The 24,592-nt window shown below is 39.6% G+C and overlaps 1 protein-coding gene across 1 annotated transcript in view; it reads right to left on the bottom strand.

Annotated features, from left to right (window-relative positions):
- KCNE4 (potassium voltage-gated channel subfamily E regulatory subunit 4) overlaps positions 1 to 24,310 on the bottom strand; it is a 67,283-nt gene extending 42,973 nt beyond the window's left edge. The window contains exon 1 of the mRNA XM_073581139.1: positions 24,128 to 24,310. The gene's annotated coding sequence lies outside the window, so the exon portion shown is untranslated. The remainder of the gene's footprint in view (positions 1 to 24,127) is intronic.
- Positions 24,311 to 24,592: the final 282 nt, after the last annotated feature.

Genomic DNA, 24,592 nt, shown 5'->3' with positions numbered 1-24,592 from the left:
AAAAATGCTTGCAAAATGCTTGTGTTTTACGGGAAAATGCATGCGAATTCCGCATGCATTTTACCAGCGGCAGGGAGTTGCGGAGATGCTGTGGACATTTCCGCAGCATTTCTGCAACGTGGGCACTTAGCTTAAGGACTTTGTGTTTTTTAATAAATGCAATTTTTATTGAAAGATTTTCATATTTCATAAGAAACAGACTTGAAAAAAGGAATATGGATTAACAGATTACAATGAAAACCGTAAATCAGCCTTGTGGTATTGATGTAACATATTGTAGTGATATTCAAATATTATATATACACACACACAGACCAAAAGTTTGGACACACCTTCTCATTCAAAGAGTTTTCTTTATCTTCATGACTATGAAAATGGTAGATTCACTCTGAAGGCATCAAAACTATGAATTAACACATGTGGAATTATATAGTTAACAAAAAAGTGCGAAACAACTGAAAATACTGTATGTCTTATATTCTAGGTTCTTCAAAGTAGCCACCTTTTGCTTTGATTTCTGCTTTGCACACCCTTGGCATTCTTTTGATGAGCTTCAAGAGGTAGTCACCGGAAATGGTTTTCACTTCACAGGTGTGCCCTGTCAGGTTTAATAAGTGGGATTTCTTGCCTTAAAAATGGGGTCGGGACCATCAGTTGTGTTGTGCAGAAGTCTGGTGGATACACAGGTGATAGTCCTACTGAATAGCATATATAGGAAGGAGAGAAGTCCGGCTTTCAGGTTCGCGCTGTTCCAGTCCAAAGTTCACAAGGAGTTAATCCAAGGACCAAGCAGTGATTATAACTATCTTTTTATTCCATAAACTCTACGCGTTTTGTGTACACACTGTACACTTCCTCAGGAGCAAAGTTACACTGGCATCACATTCCATTCTCCTTATATACTAACTCCCCCAGGAAGTGAGGTAGGTGCTCATTGCACTTAAAAAAAAAAAAAAATTCACACATAACTATCAACATAATGTAAAATCACAAAAATCACTAAAATTCATCTATAAAACACACTTATATAAAAACACACATATGTAAAACTTCACACTAGAAAAAATTATTATTATTATTATTATTATTATTTATTGTTATAGCGCCATTTATTCCATGGCGCTTTACATGTGAGGGGGGTATACATAAAAACAAGTACAATAATCTTAAACAATACAAGTCATAACTGGTACAGGAGGAGAGAGGACCCTGCCCGCGAGGGCTCACAATCTTCAAGGGATGGGTGATAATACAGTAGGCGAGGGTAGAGCTGGTCGTGCAGCGGTTTGGTCGATCGGTGGTTACTGCAGGTTATAGGCTTGTCGGAAGAGGTGGGTCTTCAGGCTCTTTTTGAAGGTTTCGATGGTAGGTGAGAGTCTGATATGTTGTGGTAGAGAGTTCCAGAGTAGGGGTGATGCGCGAGAGAAATCTTGTATGCGATTGTGGGAAGAGGAGATAAGAGGGGAGTAGAGAAGGAGATCTTGTGAGGATCGGAGGTTGCGTGCAGGAAAGTACCGGGAGACGAGGTCACAGATGTATGGAGGAGACAAGTTGTGGATGGCTTTGTATGTCATGGTTAGGGTTTTGTAATGGAGTCTCTGGGCAATTGGGAGCCAGTGAAGGGATTGACAGAGGGGAGAAGCTGGGGAATAGCGGGGGGACAGGTGGATTAGTCGGGCAGCAGAGTTTAGAATAGATTGGAGGGGTGCGAGAGTGTTTGAGGGGAGGCCGCAGAGCATGAGGTTGCAGTAGTCAAGGCGAGAGATGATGAGGGCATGGACTAGGGTTTTTGCAGATTCTTGGGTGAGGAATGAACGGATGCGTGAAATATTTTTGAGTTGAAGTCGGCAGGAAGTGGAAAGGGTTTGGATATGTGGTTTGAAGGAGAGATCAGCATCAAGGATTACTCCGAGGCAGCGGGCTTGTGGGACTGGGGAGAGTGGGCAGTCATTTACTGTAATTGATAGGTTCGTAGGGGGGGGTCACGTGAGATGGGGGAAAGATGATGAATTCTGTTTTGTCCATGTTGAGTTTCAGATATCTAGTGGAGAAGAAGGATGAAATAGTGGACAGACATTGAGGGATTCTGGTTAGTAGGGAGGTGATATCTGGTCCAGAGATGTAGATCTGTGTGTCATCAGCATAAAGATGATACTGAAAGCCATGAGATTCTATGAGCTGTCCCAGGCCAAAGGTGTAAATAGAGAACAGCAGGGGCCCTAGGACTGAACCTTGTGGGACTCCGACAGATAGGGGGCGAGGTGAGGAGGTGGTGTGTGAGTGGGAGACGCTGAATGTCCGGTCTGTTAGGTATGATGAGATCCAGGAGAGGGCCAAGTCTGTGATGCCGAGGGATGAGAGGGTCTGTAATAATAGGGAATGGTCCACTGTGTCAAAGGCAGCCGACAGGTCCAGGAGGAGGAGGACAGAGTAGTGTCGCTTGCTCTTGGCAGTTAAGAGGTCATTGGTGACCTTAGTAAGGGCAGTTTCAGTGGAGTGGTGTGACCGGAAGCCAGATTGTAAGCGGTCGAAGAGGGAGCAAGAAGAGAGATGGGAGGACAGTTCAAGGTAGACGTGTTGTTCCAGTAGCTTGGAGGCGTATGGGAGAAGTGATATAGGGCGATAGCTAGATACAGAGGATGGGTCAAGAGAGGGCTTTTTGAGGATAGGTGTGATGGAGGCATGTTTAAAGCTTGAGGGGAAAACACCAAAAAATGTAAAACATTATAATAAAATTATGATTATACTCAATAAAAGTCTAAAATTCTTGGTACATCATATCAATTAGCAGAACAACATTCACAAATCTCTTATATAACTGCACTTATATTTTCCTTTCAGTATTAACCCTTCATTCAACATATTATACTTTTACTTTCCTTATATTTCAGGCAGATGATCATATATTAATTAATGTATGTACTCCTATGCGGATTCGATCCTGCACAGCAGACCCATGCTCTGCACTCAAGAAACTTTTCTGTTCTCTCAGCCAAAGGCTCCACATCTCCAGAGCTGTCAGTTCCTTTTCAAGGCACCAGCCAACTATTCCAATCATAGTAAAATGCCGCCGATTGAATCTCTTTATATGTTAGCGATATGATCATTCCCTTGCTGTAATGTTATAGCATGGACATCACACAATTATCAGATGCCAATACTACTCTAATCCTTAGCAGACAAATATGCAGAGCACCAAAATTATTTAAAGATGTCAGATATTTCATTTAAACCGTATGGTTGCAGAGTCTGCAACCTGTGAATCCAGTAAATTTCCTTTCTCATCAGAATGACACTCCTGTTCACAGTGTCTTCTGAAACATAATCAATTGTGGCCACTTTAATACATGGTTTCTTCCCATGTTTTATAGTGCAATGTTTTGATACTCCATGGAACATAAAACCTTCAATTATATTGTGTCTGTGCGAATTCATGCGGTTATGCAGTTCTTGTGTGGTTTTACCCACATACTGTAAACCACATTCGCATTCTATCAGATATATCACAAAACTACTTTTACAATTCAGGGAAAACTTTATATCAAACACCTTATTATTCTGAATTGATCTGAATGTGGTCATATTATGCATAATCATGCCACAACACAGACACCGAGCGGTATTACATTTAAAGACTCCTGTTTTTTTGCACTGTTCATCCCTAATTTTTTTCTTTTTTCAGGCGACTGGGGGCCAGTATATTTCTAAGAGTAGAGGATCTTTTAAAGGTTAGTCCTGGTTTATTTGGTAGCATACTCCCCAACACTGGATCATTAAGAAGAACAGACCAATGATCCTGTAAAATATTCCTAATTTTTTTATTTTGTTTAGTAAAATTAGTTAAAAAGTTTAAGGAGAAACTATCATTCTCGTTTTCTTTTTTCTTAGGATTTACTAGGTCCATCTGTTCCAAACCTGCGCACTCATATGCTTTTTCTAGCAGTTTTTTTGGGTAGTTTTTCTCAATAAACCTATTTTTCAATTCCTTGGCTTGTAATACAAAATCTGACTCTAAACTACAATTTTTCTTAATCCTTTTATACTGGTTCTTCGGGACATTGATTAACCATTTATAATAATGGCCACTATTAAAATCTAACAGACTATTTGCATCACACTTCTTAAAAAAAGTTTTAGTAAAAATCTTCCCTTCTGAATGGAAAATGGTCAGATCCAAATAATCTATACTCTCCATATTATATACCCATGAAAAGGTGAGACCCCAATCATTCCTCTGAATGCTCTCCAGAAATTGTTCTATGTTATTACATTTATTATCAAAGACTATCATAAGGTCATCTATGTACCGTTTAAAAAATATAATATGCTCTGAAAAAATGGAATTTTCTATATAAATGAATTAAAAAATGGCCATAAATAGGTTAGCGAAAGTTGGCGCTACTTTCGAACCCATTGCGGTACCGACTTGTTGGTGATATAGTTTTCCCTGAAAGTCAAAAAAGTTATTGTGCAGTATAAACTTCATGCTATCCATTAAAAAGGCTTTCTGATTCAATGGTAAACGGGCATCTTCTTTCACATATCTCCCAAAACAATACAATCCTAGATCATGTCTAATATTTGAATAGAGGGATGCAACATCTATGGTCAGAAACATGTATGAATCTTTCCACACTATATCCTTCATCAAATGAATCAGCTGGGCAGAATCCCTAAGAAAAGTTTTCACAGACATCACATGGAAATACATAATATTATCTACATACGCTGCCAATCCTGACGTGAGAGAACCTATGCCAGAAATGATGGGCCTCCCTGGGGGGTGGTTTTGATCCTTATGAATCTTAGGAAGATGATAGAAAAAAGCTCTAGGGGGATTTTTCATAGTCAGAAAATTATATTCATTTTTATTTAAAATCCCCTCCTTTTTTCCAGTTGCAATTAATTTATTATATTCAGTTACCGCACTCTTATAAATATCCATTGTGACCACTTTATATGTATTCTCATCATTTAATATTCTATATGCCTCTTTCAAATATTCCTTCCAAGTTCCTATCTTGGATTACAACTCCCCCCCCCTTATCAGCTGGTCTAATAACCACCTCTGTGTTCTCTTTCAGACTTTTAACAGCCTCCCTTTCTGCTTTAGTCATATTTCTTTCATTTTTATAATCTGCAGGATTTATATTCTCAAAATCCTTCAGTACTAAATCAGAAAATGTTTTTAAATGGTGTCCCTGGTTCTGTATCGGGTAAAAATTAGATTTATTCCTCAATGTAGTGTGTAATATTCCATTTTCAGTATGCTGTAATGAAACTTCCTCATCTAAAGACACTTTTTTACTATCCTGTATCAGGAAGTGCCTTTTTACCGTTAATTTTCTGATAAAAGTTTGCAAATCAATAAAAAGATCCAGTTCCTGTGAATTTGTGACAGGACAAAAGGATAATCCTTTTTGCAACACAGAAATTTCTGCTGTATTTAATATGATAGATGATAAATTAAAAATATTATTTATTATTTTGTTTTCTGGTGTCGGTATCTTTATTCTATTTTGTTGCGTTTGCCCCCCTCTGCAGCCTCTGTAACACTTTTTCTTTTTCTTGGCTGGTTTGAAAAAAAGTGCGTTATTACATTCTGCTGGTTTTTTCCCTTCACTAAAAAAGACGGTATATCATCTTGAAAGGATTGTTTCTTCTTTTGTTCACTACTGTTAAATTTTGGAAGAAAAGGGACCAAACTGCTCTGATTTTTAGAGTTATCAATGATACACATTTTGTTCAACTCTTGTGAGTTGTCTCATACAATGGACTCCTTCTCTGCAACTGCAATATCTGTCGCTCCCACAATTAAATTATCATCCAACCCCACTTGGGGGAGAATATAAATATTTTGTCTATGATCATCAATTTTATCCAGGAGATTGCTCTTCATGTTATCATCTGAAAAATTAATCATATCCGGGGGTTCAATCCTCATAGGAGTCATAGGAGGTGGCAAGCTTTTATTTCCATCTTTCCTATTCACCTGTTTTTTATCCTGATTTTTCCCACTTCTCTTTATTGCATCTATTTGTTCTATTATTTTCTTAATCTGCATCTGTGAGTCTATAACTTCCCCAGTAACATTAGTATTATTGGTGGTATTTATATCAACTATTTTTACTAGTGCACCCAAATCATTATTTCTTGAATTATCCGTGACATCCATTTTGTCATTGTCACTAATGATCCGTGGTTCGCTTATTTCAGCTATCATATCATTAATATTTTCATTTCCATTTTTATTTTCATTTTCATCCTTATTAGTGTAATTTTCAGTAATCACTGTTTCACATAAACCCGTCTGTTTTACTTGTGCATCAATGTTTTTGGGGACCTCACTTACTATAGTTTCAAAAGAAGGTTTTTGTGTAATCTTCAAATTAGTCTTTGTAAAATTTGGAGTATTTTCACTATAAAAAAATTTTTTATTTCCATTTCTGGGTGTACGTGTAGGCACCATAGGAATTTGAGGGGTGTTTTTCTGTATATTCCCATCTCCCTTATTCACATTCATTATATTGTTCTTCCCACAATCCAGTGTGTTTTTATCAATACTATTCGCTTTCTCATAATCATCTCTATCTCTATATAGTTTGCGTGCCTTTCTCTTAATTATTTCTTGTTCAGCTTGTAAGAGCCTAGATGTAATAGCTGTGTTAATCCTATTAAATTCCGGGTGTGTCCCAAAATGAAGGAGTTCTAATGATAAATTAGAAATCCTTTCTACTAATGTCTCTGCCAAAGATGTTCTTTTTTTAAAAAGTAGTTGCAGTAAACCCTGCATGCATTTAAATAAAACCTCATTCCATTCAGAACAAAAACTTAAATCATGTGGAAAAGGGGACGAATGATTAACCCTCAATCCCCTTGGGCATAAATTCTCATCTAAATATATAGAGAGAAACCTAGCATCAGTGTAAAAATGCAATTCATCCTTCAGAAAATCTTCTAACTGATTGAACAGTTTTTTCATTTTAGCCGTGTCTTCCCCTGTAAAGGGTGTCGTATCATCCACATTAATAGTCTTATTTGCTCCAGTCCCAATAGTCTGTACAATAAGTCGTTCCCAGGAAGAAAGGCGATGAGGAAAATATTCCATATTTCTGCCCTAGTGCAGCTATCCAAAGAGGAAATTCAATTTCCAATGTGAACTATAAAAAAGGGGGAGACAGAAGCGCACAATAGGGTCTTATCCAATGATATAAACGTTTCAACAGATATGGATCCACTCACCTGGTTCAGTTGTGTGAAACACAACAACCATAAGCACAAATGGGTAGGATCCGATGAACTGCAGCAATCAGCCGGTCACTAGAATTGCATATATAGGAAGGAGAGAAGTCTGGCTTTCAGGATCGCGCTGTTCCAGTTCAAAGTTCACAAGGAGTTAATCCAAGGACCAAGCAGTGATTATAACTTTCTTTTTATTCCATAAACTCTACGCGTTTCGTGTACACACTGTACACTTCCTCAGGAGCAAAGTTACACTGGCATCACATTCCATTCTCCTTATATACTAACTCCCCCACATGAATTCGCACAGACACAATATAATTGAAGGTTTTATGTTCCATGGAGTATCAAAACATTGCACTATAAAACATGGGAAGAAACCATGTATTAAAGTGGCCCCAATTGATTATGTTTCAGAAGACACTGTGAACAGGAGTGTCATTCTGATGAGAAAGGAAATTTACTGGATTCACAGGTTGCAGACTCTGCAACCATACGGTTTAAATGAAATATCTGACATCTTTAAATAATTTTGGTGCTCTGCATATTTGTCTGCTAAGGATTAGAGTAGTATTGGCATCTGATAATTGTGTGATGTCCATGCTATAACATTACAGCAAGGGAATGATCATATCGCTAACATATAAAGAGATACTATCGGCGGTATTTTACTATGACTGGAATAGTTGGCTGGTGCCTTGAAAAGGAACTGACAGCTCTGGAGATGTGGAGCCTTTGGCTGAGAGAACAGAAAAGTTTCTTGAGTGCAGAGCATGGGTCTGCTGTGCAGGATCGAATCCGCATAGGAGTACATACATTAATTAATATATGATCATCTGCCTGAAATATAAGGAAAGTAAAAGTATAATATGTTGAATGAAGGGTTAATACTGAAAGGAAAATATAAGTGCAGTTATATAAGAGATTTGTGAATGTTGTTCTGCTAATTGATATGATGTACCAAGAATTTTAGACTTTTATTGAGTATAATCATAATTTTATTATAATGTTTTACATTTTTTCTAGTGTGAAGTTTTACATATGTGTGTTTTTATATAAGTGTGTTTTATAGATGAATTTTAGTGATTTTTGTGATTTTACATTATGTTGATAGTTATGTGTGAATTTTTTTTTTTTTTTTTTTTTTAAGTGCAATGAGCACCTACCTCACTTCCTGGGGGAGTTAGTATATAAGGAGAATGGAATGTGATGCCAGTGTAACTTTGCTCCTGAGGAAGTGTACAGTGTGTACACGAAACGCGTAGAGTTTATGGAATAAAAAGATAGTTATAATCACTGCTTGGTCCTTGGATTAACTCCTTGTGAACTTTGGACTGGAACAGCGCGATCCTGAAAGCCGGACTTCTCTCCTTCCTATATATGCAATTCTAGTGACCGGCTGATTGCTGCAGTTCATCGGATCCTACCCATTTGTGCTTATGGTTGTTGTGTTTCACACAACTGAACCAGGTGAGTGGATCCATATCTGTTGAAACGTTTATATCATTGGATAAGACCCTATTGTGCGCTTCTGTCTCCCCCTTTTTTATAGTTCACATTGGAAATTGAATTTCCTCTTTGGATAGCTGCACTAGGGCAGAAATATGGAATATTTTCCTCATCGCCTTTCTTCCTGGGAACGACTTATTGTACAGACTATTGGGACTGGAGCAAATAAGACTATTAATGTGGATGATACGACACCCTTTACAGGGGAAGACACGGCTAAAATGAAAAAACTGTTCAATCAGTTAGAAGATTTTCTGAAGGATGAATTGCATTTTTACACTGATGCTAGGTTTCTCTCTATATATTTAGATGAGAATTTATGCCCAAGGGGATTGAGGGTTAATCATTCGTCCCCTTTTCCACATGATTTAAGTTTTTGTTCTGAATGGAATGAGGTTTTATTTAAATGCATGCAGGGTTTACTGCAACTACTTTTTAAAAAAAGAACGTCTTTGGCAGAGACATTAGTAGAAAGGATTTCTAATTTATCATTAGAACTCCTTCATTTTGGGACACACCCGGAATTTAATAGGATTAACACAGCTATTACATCTAGGCTCTTACAAGCTGAACAAGAAATAATTAAGAGAAAGGCACGCAAACTATATAGAGATAGAGATGATTATAAGAAAGCGAATAGTATTGATAAAAACACACTGGATTGTGGGAAGAACAATATAATGAATGTGAATAAGGGAGATGGGAATATACAGAAAAACACCCCTCAAATTCCTATGGTGCCTACACGTACACCCAGAAATGGAAATAAAAAAATTTTTTATAGTGAAAATACTCCAAATTTTACAAAGACTAATTTGAAGATTACACAAAAACCTTCTTTTGAAACTATAGTAAGTGAGGTCCCCAAAAACATTGATGCACAAGTAAAACAGACGGGTTTATGTGAAACAGTGATTACTGAAAATTACACTAATAAGGATGAAAATGAAAATAAAAATGGAAATGAAAATATTAATGATATGATAGCTGAAATAAGCGAACCACGGATCATTAGTGACAATGACAAAATGGATGCGACGGATAATTCAAGAAATAATGATTTGGGTGCACTAGTAAAAATAGTTGATATAAATACCACCAATAATACTAATGTTACTGGGGAAGTTATAGACTCACAGATGCAGATTAAGAAAATAATAGAACAAATAGATGCAATAAAGAGAAGTGGGAAAAATCAGGATAAAAAACAGGTGAATAGGAAAGATGGAAATAAAAGCTTGCCACCTCCTATGACTCCTATGAGGATTGAACCCCCGGATATGATTAATTTTTCAGATGATAACATGAAGAGCAATCTCCTGGATAAAATTGATGATCATAGACAAAATATTTATATTCTCCCCCAAGTGGGGTTGGATGATAATTTAATTGTGGGAGCGACAGATATTGCAGTTGCAGAGAAGGAGTCCATTGTATGTGACAACTCACAAGAGTTGAACAAAATGTGTATTATTGATAACTCTAAAAATCAGAGCAGTTTGGTCCCTTTTCTTCCAAAATTTAACAGTAGTGAACAAAAGAAGAAACAATCCTTTCAAGATGATATACCGTCTTTTTTAGTGAAGGGAAAAAACCAGCAGAATGTAATAACGCACTTTTTTTCAAACCAGCCAAGAAAAAGAAAAAAAGTGTTACAGAGGCTGCAGAGGGGGGCAAACGCAACAAAATAGAATAAAGATACCGACACCAGAAAACAAAATAATAAATAATATTTTTAATTTATCATCTATCATATTAAATACAGCAGAAATTTCTGTGTTGCAAAAAGGATTATCCTTTTGTCCTGTCACGAATTCACAGGAACTGGATCTTTTTATTGATTTGCAAACTTTTATCAGAAAATTAACGGTAAAAAGGCACTTCCTGATACAGGATAGTAAAAAAGTGTCTTTAGATGAGGAAGTTTCATTACAGCATACTGAAAATGAAATATTACACACTACATTGAGGAATAAATCTAATTTTTACCCGATACAGAACCAGGGACACCATTTAAAAACATTTTCTGATTTAGTACTGAAGGATTTTGAGAATATAAATCCTGCAGATTATAAAAATGAAAGAAATATGACTAAAGCAGAAAGGGAGGCTGTTAAAAGTCTGAAAGAGAACACAGAGGTGGTTATTAGACCAGCTGATAAGGGGGGGGGAGTTGTAATCCAAGATAGGAAGGAATATTTGAAAGAGGCATATAGAATATTAAATGATGAGAGTACATATAAAGTGGTCACAATGGATATTTATAAGAGTGCGGTAACTGAATATAAATTAATTGCAACTGGAAAAAGGGAGGGGATTTTAAATAAAAATGAATATAATTTTCTGACTATGAAAAATCCCCCTAGAGCTTTTTTCTATCATCTTCCTAAGATTCATAAGGATCAAAACCACCCCCCAGGGAGGCCCATCATTTCTGGCATAGGTTCTCTCACGTCAGGATTGGCAGCGTATGTAGATAATATTATGTATTTCCATGTGATGTCTGTGAAAACTTTTCTTAGGGATTCTGCCCAGCTGATTCATTTGATGAAGGATATAGTGTGGAAAGATTCATACATGTTTCTGACCATAGATGTTGCATCCCTCTATTCAAATATTAGACATGATCTAGGATTGTATTGTTTTGGGAGATATGTGAAAGAAGATGCCCGTTTACCATTGAATCAGAAAGCCTTTTTAATGGATAGCATGAAGTTTATACTGCACAATAACTTTTTTGACTTTCAGGGAAAACTATATCACCAACAAGTCGGTACCGCAATGGGTTCGAAAGTAGCGCCAACTTTCGCTAACCTATTTATGGCCATTTTTTAATTCATTTATATAGAAAATTCCATTTTTTCAGAGCATATTATATTTTTTAAACGGTACATAGATGACCTTATGATAGTCTTTGATAATAAATGTAATAACATAGAACAATTTCTGGAGAGCATTCAGAGGAATGATTGGGGTCTCACCTTTTCATGGGTATATAATATGGAGAGTATAGATTATTTGGATCTGACCATTTTCCATTCAGAAGGGAAGATTTTTACTAAAACTTTTTTTTAAGAAGTGTGATGCAAATAGTCTGTTAGATTTTAATAGTGGCCATTATTATAAATGGTTAATCAATGTCCCGAAGAACCAGTATAAAAGGATTAAGAAAAATTGTAGCTTAGAGTCAGATTTTGTATTACAAGCCAAGGAATTGAAAAATAGGTTTATTGAGAAAAACTACCCAAAAAAACTGCTAGAAAAAGCATATAATGAGTGCGCAGGTTTGGAACAGATGGACCTAGTAAATCCTAAGAAAAAAGAAAAAGAGAATGATAGTTTCTCCTTAAACTTTTTAACTAATTTTACTAAACAAAATAAAAAAATTAGGAATATTTTACAGGATCATTGGTCTGTTCTTCTTAATGATCCAGTGTTGGGGAGTATGCTACCAAATAAACCAGGACTAACCTTTAAAAGATCCTCTACTCTTAGAAATATACTGGCCCCCAGTCGCCTGAAAAAAGAAAAAATTAGGGATGAACAGTGCAAAAAAACAGGAGTCTTTAAATGTAATACCGCTCGGTGTCTGTGTTGTGGCATGATTATGCATAATATGACCACATTCAGATCAATTCAGAATAATAAGGTGTTTGATATAAAGTTTTCCCTGAATTGTAAAAGTAGTTTTGTGATATATCTGATAGAATGCGAATGTGGTTTACAGTATGTGGGTAAAACCACACAAGAACTGCATAACCGCATGAATTCGCACAGACACAATATAATTGAAGGTTTTATGTTCCATGGAGTATCAAAACATTGCACTATAAAACATGGGAAGAAACCATGTATTAAAGTGGCCCCAATTGATTATGTTTCAGAAGACACTGTGAACAGGAGTGTCATTCTGATGAGAAAGGAAATTTACTGGATTCACAGGTTGCAGACTCTGCAACCATACGGTTTAAATGAAATATCTGACATCTTTAAATAATTTTGGTGCTCTGCATATTTGTCTGCTAAGGATTAGAGTAGTATTGGCATCTGATAATTGTGTGATGTCCATGCTATAACATTACAGCAAGGGAATGATCACATCGCTAACATATAAAGAGATACTATCGGCGGTATTTTACTATGACTGGAATAGTTGGCTGGTGCCTTGAAAAGGAACTGACAGCTCTGGAGATGTGGAGCCTTTGGCTGAGAGAACAGAAAAGTTTCTTGAGTGCAGAGCATGGGTCTGCTGTGCAGGATCGAATCCGCATAGGAGTACATACATTAATTAATATATGATCATCTGCCTGAAATATAAGGAAAGTAAAAGTATAATATGTTGAATGAAGGGTTAATACTGAAAGGAAAATATAAGTGCAGTTATATAAGAGATTTGTGAATGTTGTTCTGCTAATTGATATGATGTACCAAGAATTTTAGACTTTTATTGAGTATAATCATAATTTTATTATAATGTTTTACATTTTTTCTAGTGTGAAGTTTTACATATGTGTGTTTTTATATAAGTGTGTTTTATAGATGAATTTTAGTGATTTTTGTGATTTTACATTATGTTGATAGTTATGTGTGAATTTTTTTTTTTTTTTTTTTTTTTTTTTTTTAAGTGCAATGAGCACCTACCTCACTTCCTGGGGGAGTTAGTATATAAGGAGAATGGAATGTGATGCCAGTGTAACTTTGCTCCTGAGGAAGTGTACAGTGTGTACACGAAACGCGTAGAGTTTATGGAATAAAAAGATAGTTATAATCACTGCTTGGTCCTTGGATTAACTCCTTGTGAACTTTGGACTGGAACAGCGCGATCCTGAAAGCCGGACTTCTCTCCTTCCTATATATGCAATTCTAGTGACCGGCTGATTGCTGCAGTTCATCGGATCCTACCCATTTGTGCTTATGGTTGTTGTGTTTCACACAACTGAACCAGGTGAGTGGATCCATATCTGTTGAAACGTTTATATCATTGGATAAGACCCTATTGTGCGCTTCTGTCTCCCCCTTTTTTATAGTTCTACTGAATAGACTGTTAGAATTTGTATTATGTCAAGAAAAAAGCAGCTACAGTAAAGTAAAGAAAAACGAGTGGCCATCATTACTTTAAGTAATGAAGGTCAGTCAGTCTGAAAAATTGAGAAAATTTTGAAAGTGTCCCCAAGTGCAGTGGCAAAAACCATCAAGCGCTACAAAGAAACGGGCTCACATGAGAACCACCCCAGGAAAGGAAGACCAAGAGTCACCTCTGCTGCGGAGGATAAGTTCATCCGAGTCACCAGCCTCAGAAATTGCAGGTTAACAGCATCTCAGATTAGAGACCAGGTCAATGCCACACAGAGTTCTAGCAGCAGACATCTCTACAACAACTGTTAGGCCAGGGTCACACTAACCTGCGCAAAATACGGTCCGTAGTTTACAGGCGAAATACGGATGAATGACCCTAAATAGTGCTCCGTAGGTCATCCGTAAGCAAGGTGTGGTCGCGTATTTTGCGCATGTGAGCATCCGTATGTAATCCATATGGCGAGATTTTCTCGCAGGCTTGCAAAATGGACATATAATGGAGCCCTATGACAGGTTTTATTACAGAAACCAAAAATTACATATAGACACATAGAATGCATATATATATATATGTGTATATATCTATTCTTTCATTTCTTTATTAAAACTGTCAGTGTGAGTATACTGTATAGCGCACTGAATTGCCGGCTTTGCTAAAAGACACCTGGTGCGTATTTCTCGCAAGTCACATGTGTGGTCCGTGTGTAATCCGTATTTTTTGCACACCCATAGACTTGCATTGGCGTACTACGGCCGTAGTACGCTGACAATCGCAGCATGCTGCGATTGGCACGGACCGTAGAATACGGATGAGAAATATACGCCTGGTGCGAGTGACCCCATAGAGAATCATTGGTCCGTGTCTAATGCATGCTTTTAGCGCCTCTCACTCGGCCGTATTCCTTGCCAGTGTGACCCCGGCCTTAAGAGGAAACTTTGTGCAGCAGGCCTTCATGGTAAAATAGCTGCTAGAAAACCACTGCTAAAGACAGGCAACAAGCAGAAGAGACTTGTCTGGGTTAAAGAACACACAGAATGGACATTAGACCAGTGGAAATCTGTGCTTTGGTCTGATGAATCCAAATTTGAGATCTTTGGTTCCAACCATGTCTTTGTGCGACGCAGAAAAGGTGACGGGATGGACTCTACATGCCTGGTTCCCACCGAGAAGCATGGAGGAGGAGGTGTGATGGTGCTTTGCTGATGACACTGTTGGGGATTTATTCAAAATTGAAGGTATACTGAAGCAGCTTGGCTACCACAGCATCTTGCAGCGCCATGCTATTCCATCTGGTTTGCATTTAGATGGACCATCATTTATTTTTCAACAGGACAATGACCACAAACACACCTCCAGGCTGTGTAAGGGCTATTTGACCAAGAAGGAGAGTGATGGAGTGGTACCCCAGATGACCTGGCCTCCACAGTCACCACACATGAACCCAACCAAGATGGTTTAGGGTGAGCTGGACCGCAGAGTGAAGGCAAAAGGGCCAACAAGTGCTAAACATCTCTGGGAACTCCTTCAAGACTGTTGGAAGACCATTTCCGGTGACTACCTCTTGAAGCTCATCAAGAGAATGCCAAGAGTGTGCAAAGCAGTAATCGAAGCAAAAGGTGGCTACTTTGAAGAACCTAGAATATAAGACATTTTCAGTTGTTTCACACTTTTTTGTTAATTATATAATTCCACATGTGTTAATTCATAGTTTTGATGCCTTCAGAGTGAATCTACCATTTTCATAGTCATGAAAATAAAGAAAACTCTTTGAATGAGAAGGTGTGTCCAAACTTTTGGTCTGTACTGTATATACAGTGGGGAAAAAAAGTATTTAGTCAGTCAGCAATAGTGCAAGTTCCACCACTTAAAAAGATGAGAGGCGTCTGTAATTTACATCATAGGTAGACCTCAACTATGGGAGACAAACCGAGAAAAAAAAAATCCAGAAAATCACATTGTCTGTTTTTTTTTCATTTTATTTGCATATTATGGTGGAAAATAAGTATTTGGTCAGAAACAAAATTTCATCTCAATACTTTGTGATATATCCTTTGTTGGCAATGACAGAGGTCAAACGTTTTCTGTAAGTCTTCACAAGGTTGCCACACACTGTTGTTGGTATGTTGGCCCATTCCTCCATGCAGATCTCCTCTAGAGCAGTGATGTTTTTGGCTTTTCGCTTGGCATCACGGACTTTCAACTCCCTCCAAAGGTTTTCTATAGGGTTGAGATCTGGAGACTGGCTAGGCCACTCCAGGACCTTGAAATGCTTCTTACGAAGCCACTTCTTCGTTGCCCTGGCGGTGTGCTTTGGATCATTGTCATGTTGAAAGACCCAGCCATGTTTCATCATCAATGCCCTTGCTGATGGAAGGAGGTTTGCACTCAAAATCTCACGATACATGGCCCCATTCATTCTTTCATGTACCCGGATCAGTCGTCCTGGCCCCTTTGCAGAGAAACAGCCCCAAAGCATGATGTTTCCACCACCATGCTTTACAGTAGGTATGGTGTTTGATGGATGCAACTCAGTATTCTTTTTCCTCCAAACATGACAAGTTGTGTTTCTACCAAACAGTTCCAGTTTTGTTTCATCAGACCATAGGACATTCTCCCAAAACTCCTCTGGATCATCCAAATGCTCTCTAGGAAACTTCAGACGGGCCCGGACATGTACAGGCTTAAGCAGTGGGACACGTCTGGCACTGCAGGATCTGAGTCCATGGTGGCGTAGTGTGTTACTTATGGTAGGCCTTGTTACATTGGTCCCAGCTCTCTGCAGTTCATTCACTAGGTCCCCCCGCGTGGTTCTGGGATTTTTGTTCACCGTTTTTGTGATCATTCTGACCCCACGGGGTGGGATTTTGCGTGGAGCACCAGATCGAGGGAGATTATCAGTGGTCTTGTATGTCTTCCATTTTCTAATTATTGCTCCCACAGTTGATTTCTTCACTCCAAGCTGGTTGGCTATTGCAGATTCAGTCTTCCCAGCCTGGTGCAGGGCTACAATTTTGTTTCTGGTGTCCTTTGACAGCTCTTTGGTCTTCACCATAGTGGAGTTTGGAGTCAGACTGTTTGAGGGTGTGCACAGGTGTCTTTTTATACTGATAACAAGTTTAAACAGGTGCCATTACTACAGGTAATGAGTGGAGGAAAGAGGAGACTCTTAAAGAAGAAGTTACAGGTCTGTGAGAGCCAGAAATCTTGTTTGTTTGTTTCTGACCAAATACTTATTTTCCACCATAATATGCAAATCAAATGAAAAAAAAAACAGACAATGTGATTTTCTGGATTTTTTTTTCTCAGTTTGTCTCCCATAGTTGAGGTCTACCTATGATGTAAATTACAGACGCCTCTCATCTTTTTAAGTGGTGGAACTTGCACTATTGCTGACTGACTAAATACTTTTTTTCCCCACTGTATATAATAAAACTATAAAATAAAACATGACAAAAAAAAAAAGACAGAGGGTTAATGGGATGAGTAAAGGTGTTAGACATTGAAGGGTGAGAGGGGATACATGACTTAGTGAATAAAGTTCCTAAATATTCAGAAGTACCCGGAAGGTGTTCCACGTTGGCCAAATGTGGTTGAATCTCTCGACCGTTTCATTATTCAGAGCAGTGCGATATTTGAAATTTCTGATATCTTTGATCTTAGTGTATAAGTAATATATAGACGGGGGGAGGTTAGTTTACAATGAGAAGCATTGCAGCCGTCAACATGTGTAGGAGAAGTCTAACGGTTCTTTTGGATATATTCTATGGGAAAATATTGAGTAAAAATGTTGAGGATCTAGTGATCGGTCTAGATCAAAGACCTGTTTAATCAAAGTTTGTACATTTGTCCATTTGTCCAGAACGGTATAATCAGGGAGCAGTCCCAGAATAGGTGGAATATAGATCTTGTAAACAAGGTATATCTCCTACACAAGTGGGAAATAGGATGGATCTAATTTATGTAGAATCTCAGGAGTGTGGTGCCAGAAGTGGAGGACCTTGTGTTGATTCTCTTTATAAGTGATACAAGATGCCGAAACGCTTAGGGTTCAACACAAATGACTTTCCCATTTGAGCATACAGTATATGGATGCCTAGCCAAGGAATTTCCATTTGGGGTTTTGTATAGTATTATAGTCATCAGAGATTAAGCCCTTTGTTGAGGGACCATTTCTCCAAAGTCTCTCAAAGGGTGTTGGGATAGAAACGTGTAAGCTGTGAAATAGGGATGAGGTAAATACTTGATCTTAATGTATTGGAATAAAGGGAGCACAGGAACAGCTAATTTAGATTTGTTCTAATCATAAGTAAGCAAAGTCCTTGTTTAATAGTTAGTTTTGTCTACAAAATTGAACGGGCCAATGTGAGCCCATATTCCTGTTATTGAGGGAGTCAAGCTTTCAGGGATATTTGGGTGGGATAAGAAGGAAGTAAGAGGAAAGTTTGTGGATAATAACTTGCATTTTTGGAACAATTCCTCCAAATGTTTCTAGTGAGGCCCCATCCCCAGACTAAGAGGAGCCTGATATGTCATGGACCTCTATACCCCACCCTGAACACGTCCCTATCCCCCGACTAAAGAGCCTGATACATCATGGACTCTTATACACCACCCTGGACAGGCCTATATCCTCTAAAAGGAGCCTGATATATCCTGGACCTCTATATGCCTCTCTACCCCTGTCCCCCTATTTTTATCATTTGCTTTGGCAATGCTAACATGTACTTAGTCTTGTGTTATGAAAGAGTCACCGTAGGAGGCAGACACAAAAATAGAAGCTACGTCCAGAAAACCAGAGAAGTTGGCAACTATCAGATTGCAGACCCCTGAACCTATCAACACAACTAGGAGTAGCCGTGGGGAGTTCCTACTGTGCCCTAGACCCCTCGATCACAGCCGGAGAGCTAAATAGCCTAAAGACAGAAAAGGAAATCTAAACTGCCCCAGAGCAGACCCCAAAGTAAAAGGCAGCCCCCAACATATAATGACGGTGAAGTAAGATGAAAAAACACTCACACAGACAGAAAGATAGGCTGAGCAAACGATGGGGCCCAAACTAACTAAACAGGACAGGAAAGGAAGGTTGCTGTCTGCAATCTGCCAAAACCCTATCAAAGACATAAGCCAACAGGCTGATATGGAAAAAGACCCTGAAGCAGCTAGGCTTCAAAAGCTATATCAGCACTCAGGTACTTTCTGAAGACAGAGCTAAAGGAATTCAGCTCACCCCAGCAGGGAATGGCAGAAATCCAGAAAAACAAAGCAAAACAAAGTCAAAGCACAAATGCAAAAGGCAGAGCAGAAAACTTAGCTTTAGAAGAGCAGGAATTCAGACTGGTCTCCAAGGATCCCACAGAGAAATCACCCGCAGGGCAGAAGGGCGTCGGCGGCCTTATATCCAGTCAGTCACTCCACTCAGCCAGGAATCATCATTAGGCTCAGGTGCTTGATAATCAGGCTCACTACCTTTCTTTACCAGAAGAGGGAGTTCATCGGGCCTCAGTAGTGAAGGGGAAAATGAACTCACAACAGTCTTGCCAATAAAGCTCATTTGAGTTTGAATTTGATTCATTGGGCCCAATAATTCATTTGAAGGAGGATTGTAAAACCATTCCATATCAGAGAGTTAAGAGTGGGCTGGGGCAAGCCATATTTTTTCCATTTCATCTTAAAGCAAAAAAAAAAAAAAAAAACACTATCTATCGCCTTCTCATCTGTGTTCTATTGTGAATAATATACTGCTATAAAAGATTTCCTAATCATTGTGTTCTTGTTTTCTTTACATTTTACACGACATCTCATCGTTTTTGGAAATTGTGTTGTACTTTACAATCAAACACGTGTGTAATCACTTGGTAGGACAAGAGTTAATGTTTATATTGGATTACAGCTCTGTCCTCTCACGGGCTATTCACAAGGGAGCGTTTCTAAAAGCAAAATAATTCATAGCTCTTTGTGATGTCATTCGGAGAGATGGAGACCCAAGACTCCCAGCCAATTATAGGATAATTACTGATTCCCCAGAAAATAGTGTGTTAGGATTCAAGGGAAAACAATTTTTGTTTTTATGTAACAGCACAATAAATATATTCAGGAATTTTGTTAAACTTTGACCCAATGCCAATTTCAAAAGCATCCACTCCAAATCTATACTTCAAAAGATACAACTGAGCATGGTACTTAAAAGTAGAAATGAGCGAATATTTCAATGTTCGATTCGGATTACATTTGCAATATTCGCCAATTTGTTAAATATTTGCCGAACATTACCGAACACCATTCACGTCAATGGGAGGCAAAAAAAACCGCATGCGCAACACCTTAGATCAGCTCCAAATTCTGCCAAAACACATCAAATGAGGGACAGACACCAGACACCAGGAAAGTGGTCTCAATTCACCCACAGTACAAATTGTAGCATGAAACTGCAGCAATCAGCCAGGCATGAGGTATCGGGGGTCTGGGACAGAATTTAAAGCTTCTCAGTGAACGTCACAGTAAGACGAGGTGGGTGAGGGATCGGTGTAGGGCCCCTTTGCTGGGAGTCCTGATATGACATGCAACACCTCTACCTGCTTTCATACTGAGTCACACTCAGGTGGCACAAATATCAGTTTTCTAGACTACCATTGTCAGAAAAATTTAAGGATAATAACACGGGTAGTTGAGTACAAGGAAGTGGAGGCCTGACTGTCTCGGAGGCATACTGCTACAGGAAATGCGCATGAAGGAGACCTAACCAGGAGTGTTGACATTTCCCAAAATTATTGGCAGACACCAAAGTGGCATCAATTTCACCACAGTAGAATAGGGACCGACAGGTCTTTCACTACACCCAATCCAGCAGATGGACACCCAACCAGGAGTGTTAATGTTTCCAAAAATTATTGGCAGACACCACCAAAGTGGCATCAATGTCAACATAATAGAAATAGAATAGGGACTGACAGGTCTTTCACTACACCCAGTCCAGCACATGGACACCCGACTTGGAGTGTTCTCATTTAGAAAAAAATGAGGGCCTGACACAACCGAAGTGGAATAACTTTCCCGAGAATAGAAATAGTATAATTGGGACCGACACATTTTCCACTACAGCTAACGCAGCAGATGCAGACAAACCATGACTGTTTACATTTCCACACATTTTGTTAACATCAGCAGCAGCCACAGAAGCGACACTAAAAATATCACCGAGTGCAGTTATGTGACATTAATGCATCACACTAAAAAAAATGCAATATCACCTAGTCTGTACAGTCTGCGATTGGCGTACAAAAGTCCTTAGAGATCCAAGACTTGTTCGTCTTAATGAAAGTTAGGCGGTCAACACTTTCAGGGGACAGCCGGATGCGCTTATCCATCAGGACACCACCAGCAGCGCCAAAGGCACGTTCTAAGAGAACGCTGGCTCCCGGACTCGATAAAACCTCCAAGGCATGTGAGGCGAGCTCAGGCCACTCATCTATTTTGGAATACCAAAATGTGAAGGGGTCCAAACCCTCCCTGATGTTATTGATATTTAGTTCTAGATACTCCTGCACCATCCTCTCCATTCATTCACCACATGTAAGGCTTGGACTCTGTTGTGCTGGTGTACGAGTTGGTCTATAAAAAGTGTCAAAGGACTCACAGAAATTGCTTCTTCCACCACTGCTGCAGCTAATGTTTTGGCGTTGACGAATTGACGGGCTGGAGGTTGGAAGTCTACAGCTGTGATACGAACTGTGTGCTTCACTGATGTCTTGGGGAAAAGCTCTCTAAGGTTGTATGAAAGAGTGTTTTGATACTCCAGCAATCACAGGTCCCTTTCTAGTGCAGGAATCAACTGGCAAAATTTGGTTTTATAACGCGGATCTAATAAAGTGGCAACCCAGTAGTCAGCATTATTCCTAATCATTACTATACGGGGATCATGTTGCAGATAGTGCAGCAAGAAGGCACTCATATGTCAGGCTCTACCATGAGGGCTGAGCCCATGCTGTGTTGGTGGCTGGGTAACAACCCCGAACAACAGAGAGGGGAGGATTATCCTCTTCATCTGACAGTTGCTCGCCCATCACCTCTTCCATTTGTTTTCCTTGGATCTTGCACTTTCGATAACAGTTTGTTATCATTACCAGCCCACCTCGATCTCAGTAATCCACCCTCCCCTGGCACCTGCCTGTGTGACGACTGTCTTGAACTTCGAGACAATTTTATCCCTTCCGCAGCCTCCTCTTCTTCTGGGAACATCTTCTCCCCCAAGCTATTCAAAGTCTGCTCCAGCATATAAATGACCGGAATAGTCATGCTGATGACAGCATCCTCAGCGCTAACCATCTTAGTAGCCATTTCAAAACTGTGCACAAAAGGTGCAGAGGTCCTTACTCTGTGCCCACTCTGTAAACGTGATATGCAACACCTCTGTACTGCGTTGGCCCAGGCTATACAACATGACATACTGTGTCAGGGCTCGTTGCTGCTGCCATAGACGCTGCAACATGTGCAGAGTGGAATTCCACCGTGTTGGCACATCACATATCAACCTGATAAATGGCATGGACAAAGACTTCTGTATCGATGCAAGTCAATGACCAGAGGGATGCAAAAAGCGGAAATGAGCACACAGCTTACGTGCTTTCTGGAGCACGTCACCCAGCCCAGGATAGTGGCTGAGAAAATGCTGTACCACCAGGTTGAGGACGTGAGCGCCATGCAAGGCACATGTGTGAGCTTGCCTTGTCGTAGGGCCGCCATCAGCTTCACATATCAGACACCACTTCCCTGGATGCAGGCTCAGCAGAGATAGCCACTGATCAAATTCAGCCTGGAGAGCTGTCCACAACTTTTCAGCTGTATGACTGCGATCTCCAAGGCATATCAATTTTAAGACTTCCTGATTTCAGGGAGCCCTGACTGCGCAGTACGGTGGTGGTGGGTGTTCGCTATGCACTGTTGGAACACGTGTCTCGTGAAGGCAGAGGCCCTAGAGGAGACAGAGAAGGAAGTGTTAAATGTAGCGGTTTGGCCTGCAAGCCTTGGGGATTCCAAGACTTGTAGAGCAGGGCCTGTCCCCACAGCCACCAGAGTCACCCAGTGCCCAGTCAGCAAGATGTAATGCCCTTGGACATGCTTAGTCGTCCAAGTGTCTGTGGACAGAGATTTTGTCAAGGAAACGATGATGTTGTCTGCTACATGCTGATGTAGCGCAGGCACACCTTTCTTAGAAAAGTAATGGCAACTCTTACTGGGGGACTGAGACGGCCATCATCTTTTGGAAACCGCTGGTACCACCATGCGGAAAGGCAGCATTTCCATGGCCAGCAAATTAGAGATGATGGAGTGCAAGCTCTTAACTTTGTCATGCGTAGGAGGAAACAATCTTTTCCGTGACCACAACTGCGGAACCATGGGCTGGCTGCAGTGCTGTGAGAGGGCTGAGTATGGTGAAGCGGACAAACTGCTGGACCGTGAGAGAGGTGCAGGTGGAGATGTTACTGTGGATTGAGAAACTTGTGGTGTGGTTGTTCTCTGAGATAGCTGAAAAACAGCAGGCATGTCCACTTCTGTTACAGCTGAAGGGGGCCTCTCAGTCAGCGTGACTCGATCGGGTTATCACATTCCTCAATACAAAAAACACGGTGGGCACCACATTAGATATGCACGATGAAGATGACCGGGTGCTACGCTGTGCCAAGAAGTAGATGTGTGTAAGGAAAAGAGCAGAAGCGCAGGACCCAGTGCACACTCAGCCGAAATGAAAAATACAAAAAGCTTTATTGAACAAATGCCCGACAGACAAAAAGACATACAATATAAAAACACAATTAAAATAACAACATGCAAAGGCAGATCAGACCTGACATATTAGGTAGATATAAAATTGACAATCATGGGTACAAATAGTAGTGGTTAACATACCACTGAGTGGACACCGCACATAACAGCATGGGCAAGGAAATAGATCTAGTCAAAATTGTATATCGTGCATCACATATATAAACATCCTACAAAAAATCCTCACATGTGAGTAAACTGGCATAATGTAGTCTAATTTAATCCACAATCAAATGCCAAAAAGGGTGATATAATAGACCAGGCTATATAAACTATAGCTACTGAACAGATGGATAAAGTGCAAAATCTCTATATGACATGCCCCCTAGCTATGCACATGTGTCCACACCGCGGTAAATCATGCATGTTACATGCAGTTCCCATCACATAGGACCCTTAGGTAGATGATACATTAATACATAAAAAAAACAAAAAAAATCCAATAGAAATTAACACAGAGGCCCCATGTGTATATCATACCCTCAGGTCCGTCTGGTCCGACTCGTGTCGCTGTTCCTCAGACAGCTTCGTCAGAGAAGTAGTCATTGTCTGTGTCCAGTCCTCTTTTATACCTATGTACGTGCATTTACAGTCACACTGGGTCACGCCAGCAGCTGTGTGCAGCGTTTCCCTGGTGCTTCCAATCAAATGGAAAGTGAAACTAAGTCTGAGTTACTGAGCATGCTCTGTAGGAAGTTATTCACTTCATCCACCAAAAAGATGGCGCTGCTGTGCACCAGCGACAGGAAGTGTAATACTGAGCATGCTCTGTAGGAAGTTATTCACTTCATCCACCAAAAAGATGGCGCTGCTGTGCACCAGCGACAGGAAGTCTATTATATCATCCTCTTTGGCATTTGATTGTGGATTAAATTAGATTACCTTATGCCAGTTTACTCACATGTGAGGATTTTTTGTAGGATGTTTATATATGTGATGCACGAT

Source organism: Dendrobates tinctorius, unplaced genomic scaffold, assembly GCF_039654945.1.
Source record: "Dendrobates tinctorius isolate UK_male_01 unplaced genomic scaffold, ASM3965494v1 ptg000069l, whole genome shotgun sequence".
Lineage (NCBI taxonomy): Eukaryota > Metazoa > Chordata > Amphibia > Anura > Dendrobatidae > Dendrobates > Dendrobates tinctorius.
Note: the sequence above shows the minus strand (reverse complement) of the source record. Positions and strands in the feature narration are given on the sequence as shown.